This window comes from Triticum aestivum, chromosome 7B (assembly GCF_018294505.1).
Source record: "Triticum aestivum cultivar Chinese Spring chromosome 7B, IWGSC CS RefSeq v2.1, whole genome shotgun sequence".
Lineage (NCBI taxonomy): Eukaryota > Viridiplantae > Streptophyta > Magnoliopsida > Poales > Poaceae > Triticum > Triticum aestivum.
In genome coordinates this window covers 379,080,095-379,093,199 of record NC_057813.1, presented here as the reverse complement: position 1 = coordinate 379,093,199, position 13,105 = coordinate 379,080,095, and positions in this window count along the sequence as shown.

Here is a 13,105-nt window from a genome sequence, read left to right as displayed (position 1 = left end):
CCCACTGAAGTAAAAGTAGTTGCTCCTGTTACAGTTGAAGAAAAGACTATCACATATAATGATCCTATTGTTCCTACTACTTATGTTGAGAAAGCACCTTTCCCTGTTAGGATTAAGGATCATGCTAAAGCTTCAACTGTGGTTCATAAGAGTAATACTAGAACATATACACCTCCTAAGCAAATTAAAGTTGAACCTAGTATTGCTATGGTTAAAGATCTCTTGGATGATAATATAGATGGGCATGTTATCTACTTCTGTGGTGAAACTACTAATATTGCTAGACCAGATGCTAAGATACATAGACCTGTTGTAGGCATGCCTGTTATTTCTGTTAAAATAGGAGATCATTGTTATCATGGCTTATGTGATATGGGTGCTAGTGCTAGTGCAATACCTTTTTCCTTATATAAAGAAATTATGCATGATATTGCACCCGCTGAGTTAGAAGATATCGATGTTACAATTAAGCTTGCTAATAGAGATACTATTAATTCTTTTGGGATTGTTAGAGATGTAGAAGTTTTGTGTGGGAAAGTTAAATACCCTGCTGATTTTCTAGTTCTTAGTTCCCCACAAGATAGTTTTTGTCCCATTATATTTGGTAGACCCTTCTTGAATACTGTTAATGCTAGGATTGATTGCGAAAAGGATGTTGTTACAATTGGCTTGGGGGATATGTCTCATGAGTTTAATTTTGCTAAATTCGGTAGACACCCCCGTGATAAAGAATTGCCTAGTAAGGATGAAATTATTGGTCTTGCTTCTATTGTTGTGCCTCCTACTGATCCGTTAGAACAATATTTGCTAGACCATGAAAATGATATGTTTATGAATGAAAGAAGGGAAATAGATGAAGTATTCCTTCAATAGGGTCCTATTCTAAAACACAACTTACCTGTTGAAATCCTAGGGGATCCTCCTCCACCCAAGGGTGATCCCGTGTTTGAGCTCAAACCTTTTACCTGATAATCTTAAATATGCTTATCTTGATGAAAAGAAGATATATCTTGTTATTATTAGTGCTAACCTTTCAGAGCAGGAAGAGGAAAGATTATTGAAAACTCTGACGAAGCACTGTGCTGCTATTGGATATACTCTGGATGATCTTAAGGGCATTAGTCCCACTCTATGCCAACACAAAATAAAATTGGAGAAAGATGCCAAACCAGTTAGAGATCCTCAACGACGATTAAATCCTAAGATGAAAGAAGTGGTAAGAAGGAGATACTAAAGCTCCTTGAGGCAGGTATAATTTATCCCGTTGCTGATAGTGATTGGGTAAGTCATGTCCATTGCATCCCTAAGAAGGGAGGTATTACTGTCGTTCCTAATGATAATGATGAATTGATTCCGCAAAGAATTACTATAGGTTATAGGATGGTAATTGATTTCCGTAAATTAAATAAAGCTACTAAGAAAGATCATTACCCTTTACCTTTTATTGATCAAATGCTAGAAATACTATCCAAACATACACATTTCTGTTTTCTAGATGGTTATTCTGATTCTCTCAAATACCTATGTCAGCGGAGGATCAATCAAAAACTACTTTTACTTGCCCTTTCGGTACTTTTGCTTATAGACGTATGCCTTTTGGTTTATGTAATGCACCTACTAACTTTCAAAGATGCATGATGGCTATATTCTCTGACTTTTGTGAAAAGATTTGTGAGGTATTCATGGATGACTTCTCAGTTTATGGATCCTCTTTTGATGATTGCTTGAGCAACCTTGATCGAGTTTTGCAGAGATGTGAAGACACTAGTCTCGTCTTGAATTGGGAAAAGTGCCACTTTATGGTTAATGAAGGCATTGTCTTGGGGCATAAGATTTCTGAGAGAGGTATTGAAGTTGATAAGGCTAAAGTTGATGCTATTAAAAAGATGCCATGTCCCAAGGACATTAAAGGTATAAGAAGTTTCCTTGGTCATGCCGGTTTTTATAGGAGGTTCATTAAGGACTTTTCTAAAATCTCTAGGCCTCTAACTAATTTATTGCAAAAAGATATTCCTTTTGTCTTTGATGATGATTGTGTAGAAGCATTTGAAATACTTAAGAAAGCTTTGATCACTGCACCTATTGTTTAGCCACCTGATTGGAATTTACCGTTTGAAATTATGTGTGATGCTAGTGATTATGTTGTAGGTGTTGTTCTAGGGCGAAGAGTGATAAGAAATTAAATGTTATCCAGTATGCTAGTAAAACTCTTGATACTACCCAGAGAAATTATGCTACTACTGAAAAAGATTTTTTAGCAGTTGTATTTGCATGTGATAAGTTCAGACCTTATATTGTTGATTCTAAAGTTACTATCCACACTGATCATGCTGCTATTAATTACCTTATGGAAAAGAAAGATGCTAAGCCTAGAATTATTAGATGGGTTCTCTTGCTCCAAGAATTTGATTTGCATATTATTAGTAGAAAGGGAGCTGAGAACCCTGTTGCAGACAACTTGTCTAGGTTAGAAAATGTTCTTGATGACCCACTACCTATTGATGATAGCTTTCCTGGTGAACAATTAGTAGTCATTGATGCTTCTCATGCTGCTCCATGGTATGCTGATTATGCTAATTACATTGTTGCTAAATTTATGCCACCTAGTTTCACATACCAGCAAAAGAAAAGGTTCTTTTATGATTTAGGACATTACTTCTGGGATGACCCACACCTTTATAAAGAAGGAGTAGATGGTGTTATTAGACGTTGTGTACCTGAGCATGAACAGGAACAGATCCTACGCAAGTGTCACTCCGAACCATATGGAGGACACCATGCTGGAGATAGAACTACACATAAGGTATTGCAATTCGGTTTTTATTGGCCTACTCTATTCAAAGATGCCCGTAAGTTTGTCTTGTCTTGTGATGAATGTCAAAGAATTGGTAATATTAGTAGACGTCAAGAAATGCCTATGAATTATTCTCTTGTTATTGAACCATTTGATGTTTGGGGCTTTGATTATATGGGACCTTTTCCTGCCTCTAATGGATATACACATATTTTAGTTGTTGTTGAATACGTTACTAAGTGGGTAGAAGCTATTCCAGCTAGTAGTGCTGATCACAACACCTCTATTAAGATGCTTAAGGAAGTTATTTTTCCGAGGTTTGGAGTCCCTAGATATCTCATGACTGATGGTGGTTCACATTTTATTCATGGTGCTTTTCGTAAAATGCTTGCTAAGTATGATGTTAATCATAGAATTGCATCTCCTTATCACTCGCAGTCTAGTGGCCAAGTAGAGTTGAGCAATAGAGAGCTCAAATTAATTTTGCAAAAGACTATCAATAGATCTAGAAAGAATTGGTCCAAGAAACTTGATGATGCATTATGGGCCTATAGAACTGCATATAAGAATCCTATGGGTATGTCTCCGTATAAGATGGTATATGGAAAAGCATGTCACTTACCTCTCGAACTCGAACATAAAGCATATTGGGCTATTAAAGAGCTCAACTATGACTTCAAACTTGCCAATGAGAAGAGGTTATTTGATATTGGCTCACTCGATGAATGGAGAACCCAAGCTTATGAGAATGCCAAGTTGTTCAAAGAAAAAGTTAAAAGATGGCATGACAAAAGAATACAAAAGCGAGAATTTAAAGTAGGTGATTATGTGTTGCTATTCAACTCTCGTTTAAGATTTTTTGCAGGAAAACTTCTCTCTAAGTGGGAAGGTCCTTACGTCGAGGAGGTCTATCGTTCCAGTGCCATAAAAATCAACAACTTCGAAGGCACAAATCCAAAGGTGATGAATGGTCAAAGAATCAAACATTATATCTCAGATAATCCTATCAATGTTGAAACTGATATTATTGAGACCGTAACCCCGGAGGAATACATAAGGGGCACTTTCCAGAACGTTTCAGACTCCAAAAAGGAATAGGTATGTGGTACGGTAAGTAAACCGACTCCAAAACAATTCTAATGGCAATTTTTCTCCATTTTGGAATATTTAAGAATTTTAGGAAGCAACAAGTAATCCGGGAAGGACACGAGGCCTCCACGAGTGTGGAGGATGCGCCCACCCTTATTGGGCGCGCCCCCTGTCTCGTGGGCACCTCGTGTGCCTCCCGGACTCCGTTTTCTTACACGTTACTTCTTTTGGTCGGTAAAAATTCATTATATAATCTCCCAAAGGCTTTGACCACCGTATCACGCAAAAATCCTCTGTTTTTGTTTCAAGTTGTTTTTCTGACAGATCTATAGCATCATGATGTCACCCTCCTTCAACAATGAATACAAGGATGCTTGGCTATTAACGATAGAGCTGAAACGAGAAGAACCTGAGGATATCAACAAGAATGAAGGGATCAAGAAGGCCATGGAGGATCAAGCTCCGGCGGTGGAAGAAGAAAACATCCCTCAACCTCTACCTAACCTCTTTACTCCAACTAACATTGAAGCTTTCAAGATGATTGAGCTAGCTTGCATACAAAACAAGTATCTCACACAGGAAAGTATTTTGTTGAAGGATCATATTGTCGGACTCAAGGGCATTATCCGCAAGTTGGAGGAGCTTTTACGCTTGATGTGCGATTATCCACCATCATCATCACCACCTTCATCGCCTCCGAGGACATAATTACATGGGTATGGGCACTCCCCTTGGCAACTGCCAAGCTTGGGGGAGTTGCCCCGGTATCGTATCACCATCACACTCTTATCTTTACCATTTTACTTAGTTCGATCCTTTTAGTAATATCTTGATCTAGTAGAATAAAGTTTTGGTATGAAGTAGTTTTGGGTTTTGCTTTGTGATCTCTGTATGTAATCGAGTCCGTAAGCTATATAATAAAAATTAGTGTTGAGTCAAGGGCTTTGCTTTCTTGCTATGATCTTGAGAAAATAGAAAGAACAAAAAGAATAAAAGAGTTCATATTGATCTTATGGATAGTAATGACTTCACATATAAAGAGTATGAGGCTTAAAAGTTGTTGACAGTTGACAAGCATAGTTTTGGTCATCGTTGCAATTAATAGGAAGTAATAAAGAAAGAGAGGTTCTCACATATAAATATACTATCTTGGACATCTTTTATGCTTGTGAGCACTCATTAAGTATGACATGCTAAAGAGTTGATGTTGGACAAGGAAGACGACGTAATGGGTTATGTTTTCTCACATCCTAGTTAAAGTATATTGTCATGGATCATTCCAACATGTTGAGCTTGCCTTTCCCCCTCATGCTAGCCAACCAAGTAGAGATACTACTTGTGCTTCCAAATATCCTTAAACCCAGTTTTGCCATGAGAGTCCACCATACCTACCTATGGATTGAGTAAGATCTTTCAAGTAAGTTGTCATGTTGCAAGCAATAAAAATTTCTCTCTAAATATGTATGACTTATTAGTGCGGAGAAAATAAGCTTTATATGATCGTGTGATATGGAAGCAATAAAAGCGACGGACTGCATAATAAAGGTTCATATCACAAGTGGCAATATAAAGTGATGTTCTTTTGCAATAAGATTTTATGCATCCAACCCTAAAAGCACATGACGACCTCTGCTTCCCTCTGCGAAGGGCCTATCTTTTACTTTATGTCTTTTACTTTATGCAAGAGTCAAGGTGATCTTCACCTTTCCCTTTTTCATTTTATCCTTTGGCAAGCACCTCGTGTTGGAAAGATCTTGATATATATATCCAATTAGATGTAAGTTAGCATGAACTATTATTGTTGACATCACCCAAAGGTGATGTGACACCCCAAAAAATTTAACCTTGTTTTATTAATTAAAATTTTGCCAGGAAACTTAAACTTTTATTTTCTGGATTTCCTTTTGATTTCAGAACCATTCTTTTCTTTATTATTATGGAGTTTTACCCAAGTGAAAACTTTTCAGTCATTATTGGACTTATTTCCCCTCTCAAATAAAACAATTCTCTTATCAGTGGGATTATCTATATAATTATTTTCCCCTGAGTCTTATTTCTCTAAATTGGTTTTTCATAAGTTTTAGGGTTCCATTTGCACTGCAACCCTTTGATAAATTTATTTTAAAAATCCCACCAAAGCTTGGGGATGTCAGGTGATGTTTTTAAATAATTTTTGTGCAAAAATATATTTCATTCTTTGGATATTTTGAGCTCTACATCAAATTTTCAAATCTGGTCCAGTGGGCAATTTTGCACTACAACCTATTTAAATATTTCTTTAAAACTGCTACCAAAATTAGGGGAGGTCAATAGGAGCATATTATTCAACTTTATGCAAAAACCCAGTGATGTTTTTTGAAAAAATTGAGTAAATCATACTCATCTTCATTCTGGTGCAACTTGGTGATTTGTACTGCAACCATACTTTTTCTTGCCCTCTTTCCCTTGATTCTTTCTCCTGCTTGTAGTACACCCTACCAAACCCTTAAGTCCAGGAGATTGGACCCATTGGGAGATTTTTGGTCCATGAAATGGTGCCCTTAACCTTCTGTCTAGAATTGGTTTTCTTAAAATCTTGCACTAACAAGTTTCTAGTTTTGCCAAACTAACTTTACCACCCTCTTATTCATCCAAAGAGAGTATGATCTGGATATTTTGGCCCCTCCAAGAGTTGCCTAGATGCCATTGGCATTCTCTCAAACACCTAGAGTGCATGGACAGCTTTGGCATAATTTTTGTTTTGCACTGTGACCTTGCACCTATGGACAGACTAGCATGTCCACTAAGCTCCTAGGCGACCCTAAACCAGGCCTGCTAATCCCCAGCCTCATCCTAATCCTCTAGCACTCGCTGACATTGTGTCGAGCACCTGGCGTGCATGCTCTGGGTGCGGCCAGAGCGCGCGTTTTACACGTGCGTGCGCGCGAGTCGCCGCGTCCCGCTGCCGCCTCCCCCGCGCCCATTCTGGCCCCTCCCGTCTCCCAGTCGACGCCCCGACCCCCCCCCCCCTTGCCGCAGAGCCACCCCGACCACTCCTGGCACCCCACAGCGCCACCGTCAGGTCGGCCATGGCGGCTAGCTGACGGCCGCATGCAGGCCCCGGCCGTGTCGGCGCCGCCCGAGCCACAGCCGTGCGCCAGCTGCCCTCTGGAGCAGTCTGAACTTATCCCCTTGCTCGTCTACAAGCGGTCGTCGCCGCCACGTCCTCCTGCAGCAAACAGAGAGGCAATTCGTCGGCATCCTTATCCACCGCCGCGGAACCGACCTCGATGCGCTATAAAAGGGAGGCCCCGGGCCTGTCCAGCCACCCAGGCGACCTCAGGCCACCCCCATAGCACCCCCACAGCCAGCAAGCATCGGGGGAAGGCCGTCTTCCCCAATTCCGGCCGGTTCAGCCGCCGCCACGTCCCAGCCCCGTTCACCGCAACCAGAGCCCCTCCCATCCGTCCAACGCCACCACCAGACTCCACATGATCTTGCGGAGCCGCCCAGACCTTCAGCCTCGACGGAGAGCCACCGTAGCGCGGACCCCCAATCGTGCCCGAAGTCACCTCCGCCGCGGAGCTCGCCGCCGGCAACTCCCTTCACCCCCGCCGACCCAACAACCACTGGGAGGACCGCCCCGGCCTGGAGGAGCCATCCCTGCCCTTGGATCCCCATGGGGAGCCACCGTCCGTCGGCAGCAATTGCCGGAACCCCGCCCCGCTCGGGCAGAGGAGGGAGAAGACGCGGGCGACTGGTCAAACCTGACCAGTGGGCCCAGGGGACCCACTGTCAGTGACCAGCCCCGCCGCCTCGTGTTTTAAGTGGAGGCGTAAAGCGCAGAGTACGCCTTCCCCTCGAACCGTTTTTTTCTTTTCTGTTTCTTTTATTTAAATTGTTTTTAAACAGAAAATTGACTAAACTTTGACTAGCTATATCTTTTTAAATATAACTCCAAATGAGATGATTCTTTTTCCTACCTCTCTCAAATTTAATCTAGTTTATTTTAAGATTTATTTGAAAATTTTCCAAGCAACTTTTTATTACTGTTTTTGAAGTATGTGTTATTTGTATATTTTTGAAAATAGGATTTGTTGGAGAGAGAAGAAAACTTTCAAAAGTTTTGGGATACACCCTGCCTCTCCACAACTTGAAGGCAAGCATTTTGAACCCTGGCATGATATTTTTGTGTGTTAGTTGACACGATTATAACACCATCTCAATACGGAGAACTCGTTATTTTATGTGGTGACGCGATCATTTGCATGAATGCATATTGGAGATTTCGTTGCTGTTGGAAACAGATATACTTGTGGTGATATTCACCCTCGAATGCCTTGCATGCATGCCGGGAAGAAATCTGGGAAAGCGTCTGCCTTGGGTAGACGTGAGCTTGTCTCCGGTCTCCGTTGGGACGGTTATGTCCGGTATGGCATGGTGAGGTATAATGAGTGGTGATTTTGTTAGTTGGAATATATATTGGTTACACTTATCATGCAGGGAATTTATAAACCTCCTGAGTCGACCATAGATCGAGTCTTGTTCCAGTAACCCCCATACTTGTTTTCGTACTACCACTTGTCCCTGCCGCACGTAGGGTATGGTTTAGTAAGTTGTCAACCCCTTTCTTGGCACACACCGTACAGAGAAGCCATGGTGAAAGATACCGGATGCATCCGGTAGGCATGCCACCTGGTCCGGGGGCATGGGTGTTTCCGGTTGAGACTGAGAGGGGGGCACCCCTTAGAGCGCGTCATAAATTTGATCCCACGCTACGCGAGGTTGTAGCCTCCCCACTTAGAGTTTTACTTGCCAGGTGTCGTGGGTGATTCCATACACCGGTAAGTTAAGCTGGTGCGTGCAAGTCAGGTGTGTTCTCAATTAAAAGACCATAGACGGAATTAGTCCTGATGGACTAAAGGAAATCCGTTACTCGTGGGTAAAGAGTACACCCTCTGCAGAGATAATATCTATTCGAATAGTCGTGTCCATGGTTAAGGACTACAGTCTGGGATGGGTCAAGTGTCGGTCTTAGTGTCGGTCTTCGGAGGAGAAACTACTAAACTAGAACATTGATTATGACCGGTGACATATGATGATTATGATTATTATTATTGTGGACTAACTATTTTTATTACTTGATTTATTGAGTATCCCAGGGACGGTTCTACCTCCTGGATATTCACTATGATTGTTTCTTTATAAGCCCTTTATGTGGTGTCGCTGAGACGCCCGACTGTGGTATGCTTGTTATTTATTTACCCTATAAGCCCTTTATGTGGCATCGCACAGACGCCCGACTGTGGCATGCTTGTTATTTATTTACCTTATAAGCCCTTTATGTGGTATCGCTCAGACGCCCGACTGAGGCATGATCTATATTATTATCCTTTCGAGGCGTCGCTTCAGACACCCGATCGGTGCATTCCATTTTTATTCACTGATTGCATAGTCATGTTTTAATATAAATAACCCACTTGCATGCATCAAGGATTTTATTTTATGACTAACGTTATGATCATAGAATATTTCAGAGCATGATCATCGTTTGTTATATTATACCTGTGTTCATAATGTTTGTGAGTACATTCAAAGTACTCACTGGCTTGTCCCTGGCTATTGTCTTGGCCAGATTTCGTGCATGGAGAGGAGCGTTGCGATGACAGCCCCGAAAACTAAGCAACGGTGATAGCAGCCTCGCGAAGATAGGAGTTAACCTGGTCAGCTATTCCTGTGGGAAATGGAGTCCCATAGACACTGATGATCCACAAACCGCTTCCGCCATCAACCACTAGAAACCATTTGTTGTACTCATAGGCCAGAATGGTCTTGTACTACATATTTTGTATTTTGCTTGGAATTTCTGTACCAAGTTGGTGCCTCATCAACTAACAGTAATCTTGGGGCTGGTGAGCACAAGGGCCATTTTCTGGAAATTAATACCCGGAAAACCGGTTGTGACAGGTGAATACGTTGGGAGGCGAAACTATAAGCCCCTGTCTGTCTCAGTGTTCGATTAAAACTCCATAACCATAAGTATTGTGTGAGTGTTAGCAATTGTAGAAGACTATATGATAGTTGAGTATGTGGACTTGCTGAAAAGCTCTATTCTTGACTCTTTCCGATGTTATGATAAATTGCAATTGCTTCAATGACTGAGATTATAGTTTGCTAGTTCTCAATAAAGTTTATGATCCATACTTGACATTGTGAATAGATTGTTACTTGAGCATGAGAAATCATATGACAAAATCTATTTATGTTGTTGTTATAAGAATGATCATGATGCTCTCATGTCCGTATTTATTTTTATCGACACCTCTATCTCTAAACATGTGGACATATTTTTCGATATTGGCTTCCGCTTGAGGACAAGCGAGGCCTAAGCTTGGGGCGTTGATACGTCCATTTTGCATCATGCTTTTATATCAATATTTATTGCATTATGGGCTGTTATTACACGTTATGTCACAATACTTATGGCTATTCTCTCTTATTTTACAAGGTTTATCATGAAGAGGGAGAATGCCGGCAGCTGGGATTCTGGCTGGAAAAGGAGCAAATATTGGAAACCTATTCTGCACAGCTCCAAAAGTCCTAAAACTCCATGGAAGTCATTTTTGGAATTAATAAGAATTATTGAGCAAAGAAAATACCAGAGGGGGCCACACCCTGGCCAGGAGGGTGGGGGCGCTAGGCGCGCCCCTGTCTCCTGGGCCCCCTGGTGGCCCTCCGGTGCCCATCTTCTGTTATATGAAGGCTTTTACCCTGGAAAAAATCATAAGCAAGCTTACGGGATGAAACTCCGCCGCCACGAGGCGGAACCTTGGCGGAACCAATCTAGGGCTCCGTCGGAGTTGTTTTGCCGGGGAAACTTCCCTCCGTGAGGGGGAAATCATCACCATTGTCATCACCAACGATCCTCTCATCGGGGGGGGGGGGGTCAATCTCCATCAACATCTTCACCAGCACCATATCCTCTCAAAATCCTAGTTCAACTCTTGTATCCAATCTTGTATCAAAACCACAAATTGGTACCTGTGGGTTGCTAGTAGTGTTGATTACTCCTTGTAGTTGATGCTAATCGGTTTACTTGGTGGAAGATCATATGTTCAGATCCTTAATGCATATTAATACTCCTCTGATCATGAACATGAATATGCTTTGTGAGTAGTTACGTTTGTTCCTGAGGACATGGGTGAAGTCTTGCTATTAGTAGTCATGTGAATTTGGTATTCGTTCGATATTTTGATGAGATGTATGTTGTCTCTCCTCTAGTGGCGTTATGTGAACGTCGACTACATGACACTTCACCATTATTTGGGCCTAGAGGAAGGCATTGGGAAGTAATAAGTAGATGATGGGTTGCTAGAGTGACAGAAGCTTAAGCCCTAGTTTATGCGTTGTTTCATAAGGGGCTGATTTGGATCCACTAGTTTCATGCTATGGTTAGGTTTACCTTAATACTTCTTTTGTAGTTGCGGATGCTTGCAATAGGGGTTAATCATAAGTGGGATGCTTGTCCAAGAAAGGGCAGTACCCAAGCACTGGTCCACCCACATATCAAATTATCAAAGTACCAAACACAAATCATATGAGCGTGATGAAAACTAGCTTGACGATAATTCCCATGTGTCCTCGGGAGCGCTTTTCTCATTATAAGAAATTGTCCAGGATTGTCCTTTGCTACAAAAAGGATTGGGCCACCTTGCTGCACCTTATTTACTTTCATTGCTTGTTACCCTTTACAAATTATCTTATCACAAAACTATCTGTTACCTACAATTTCAGTGCTTGCAGAGAATACCTTACTGAAAACCGCTTGTCATTTCCTTCTGCTCCTCATTGGGTTCGACACTCTTACTTATCGGAAGGACTACGATAGATCCCCTATACTTGTGGGTCATCAGACCACCACTCTGAACCCCAAGTCAATGCTTAAAGCAGAAGAAGAATTGTTCTCATGTCAAGTTCCGTAGCTATGGTTCATACTCCTTTACTCTTGCATCACTATATTTACTCATACCAACTAATTTTAAATTTGAAGGATGCAATTGAAACTCCAATGGTGCAACAGGTATGATTTAAACCTGTTTCTTTAACGTGTTTGTTGTTGTAACTTGCTCTATGTTGAGTTCAGTTTCAATTGAATAAACAGTTATGTTCTCATGCCATGCACATTACAAGTGTTGTTATTGCTATGTAGTTTCCCACACTTATATTATGTCTATGTTGCTTTGTCTTAAATAGATATGATTTGAACTCTCTATCTTGATTTGGCAACATAAACTAGAATGATATAGACCATACTGTGACCATACTACATAGATATATGTTTGTTTCATGTTGTTATCCTATCCACCTTACTACTGAACTGGTTTACCAAAATGAGTTTCATATATAACGTGGTAAACCTGTGATGTGTCTGTTTGTTTCTCTTTTAGAATGCGGATAAAATATTGGAAGAGTGCCCCGTTATGCAATGGTAAAGGAAGTAATGAAGATAAGGTTCAAGATAGTGAGACATCCTTGTTGGTCTCCAAGAAAGATGATACAAATTGTATTGAAGACACTGAGACAACCCCAAAGTCCTGTCTGGATGTAGTGTTCGCGTTACTACTGCTGGCACTGATATGTCTCCAACGTATCTATAATTTTTGATTGTTACATACTATTATAATACCCGTTTTGGATGTTTATGGGCTTTACTTTACACTTTTATATCATTTTTGGGACTAACCTACTAACCGGAGGCCCAGCCCGAATTGTTGTTTTTTTGCCTATTTCAGCGTTTCAAAGAAAAGGAATATCAAACGGAGTCCAAACGGAATGAAACCTTCGGGAGCGATCTTTTTGGAACAAACGTGATCCAGAGGACTTGGAGTAGAAGTCAAGCAACTACCGAGGCGGCCACGAGGGTGGAGGGCGCGCCCCGGGGGGGCGCCCCTAAGGCTTGTGGGCCCCTCGAAGACCCCTTGGCCTCCTACCTTGGCCTATAAATTCAGAAATATTCTAGAAACCCTAAGCGTCCACCAAAATACTTTTCCGCCGCCGCAAGTCTCTGACCTCGTGAGATCCCATCTGGAGGCCTTTTCCGGTACTCTATTGGAAGGGGATTCGATCACGAAGGGCTTCTACATCAACCCTATTGCCCTTCCGATGAGCGTGAGTAGTTTATCTTAGACCTATGGGTCCATAGCTAGTAGCTAGATGACTTCTTCTCTCTCTTTGATCTTCAAT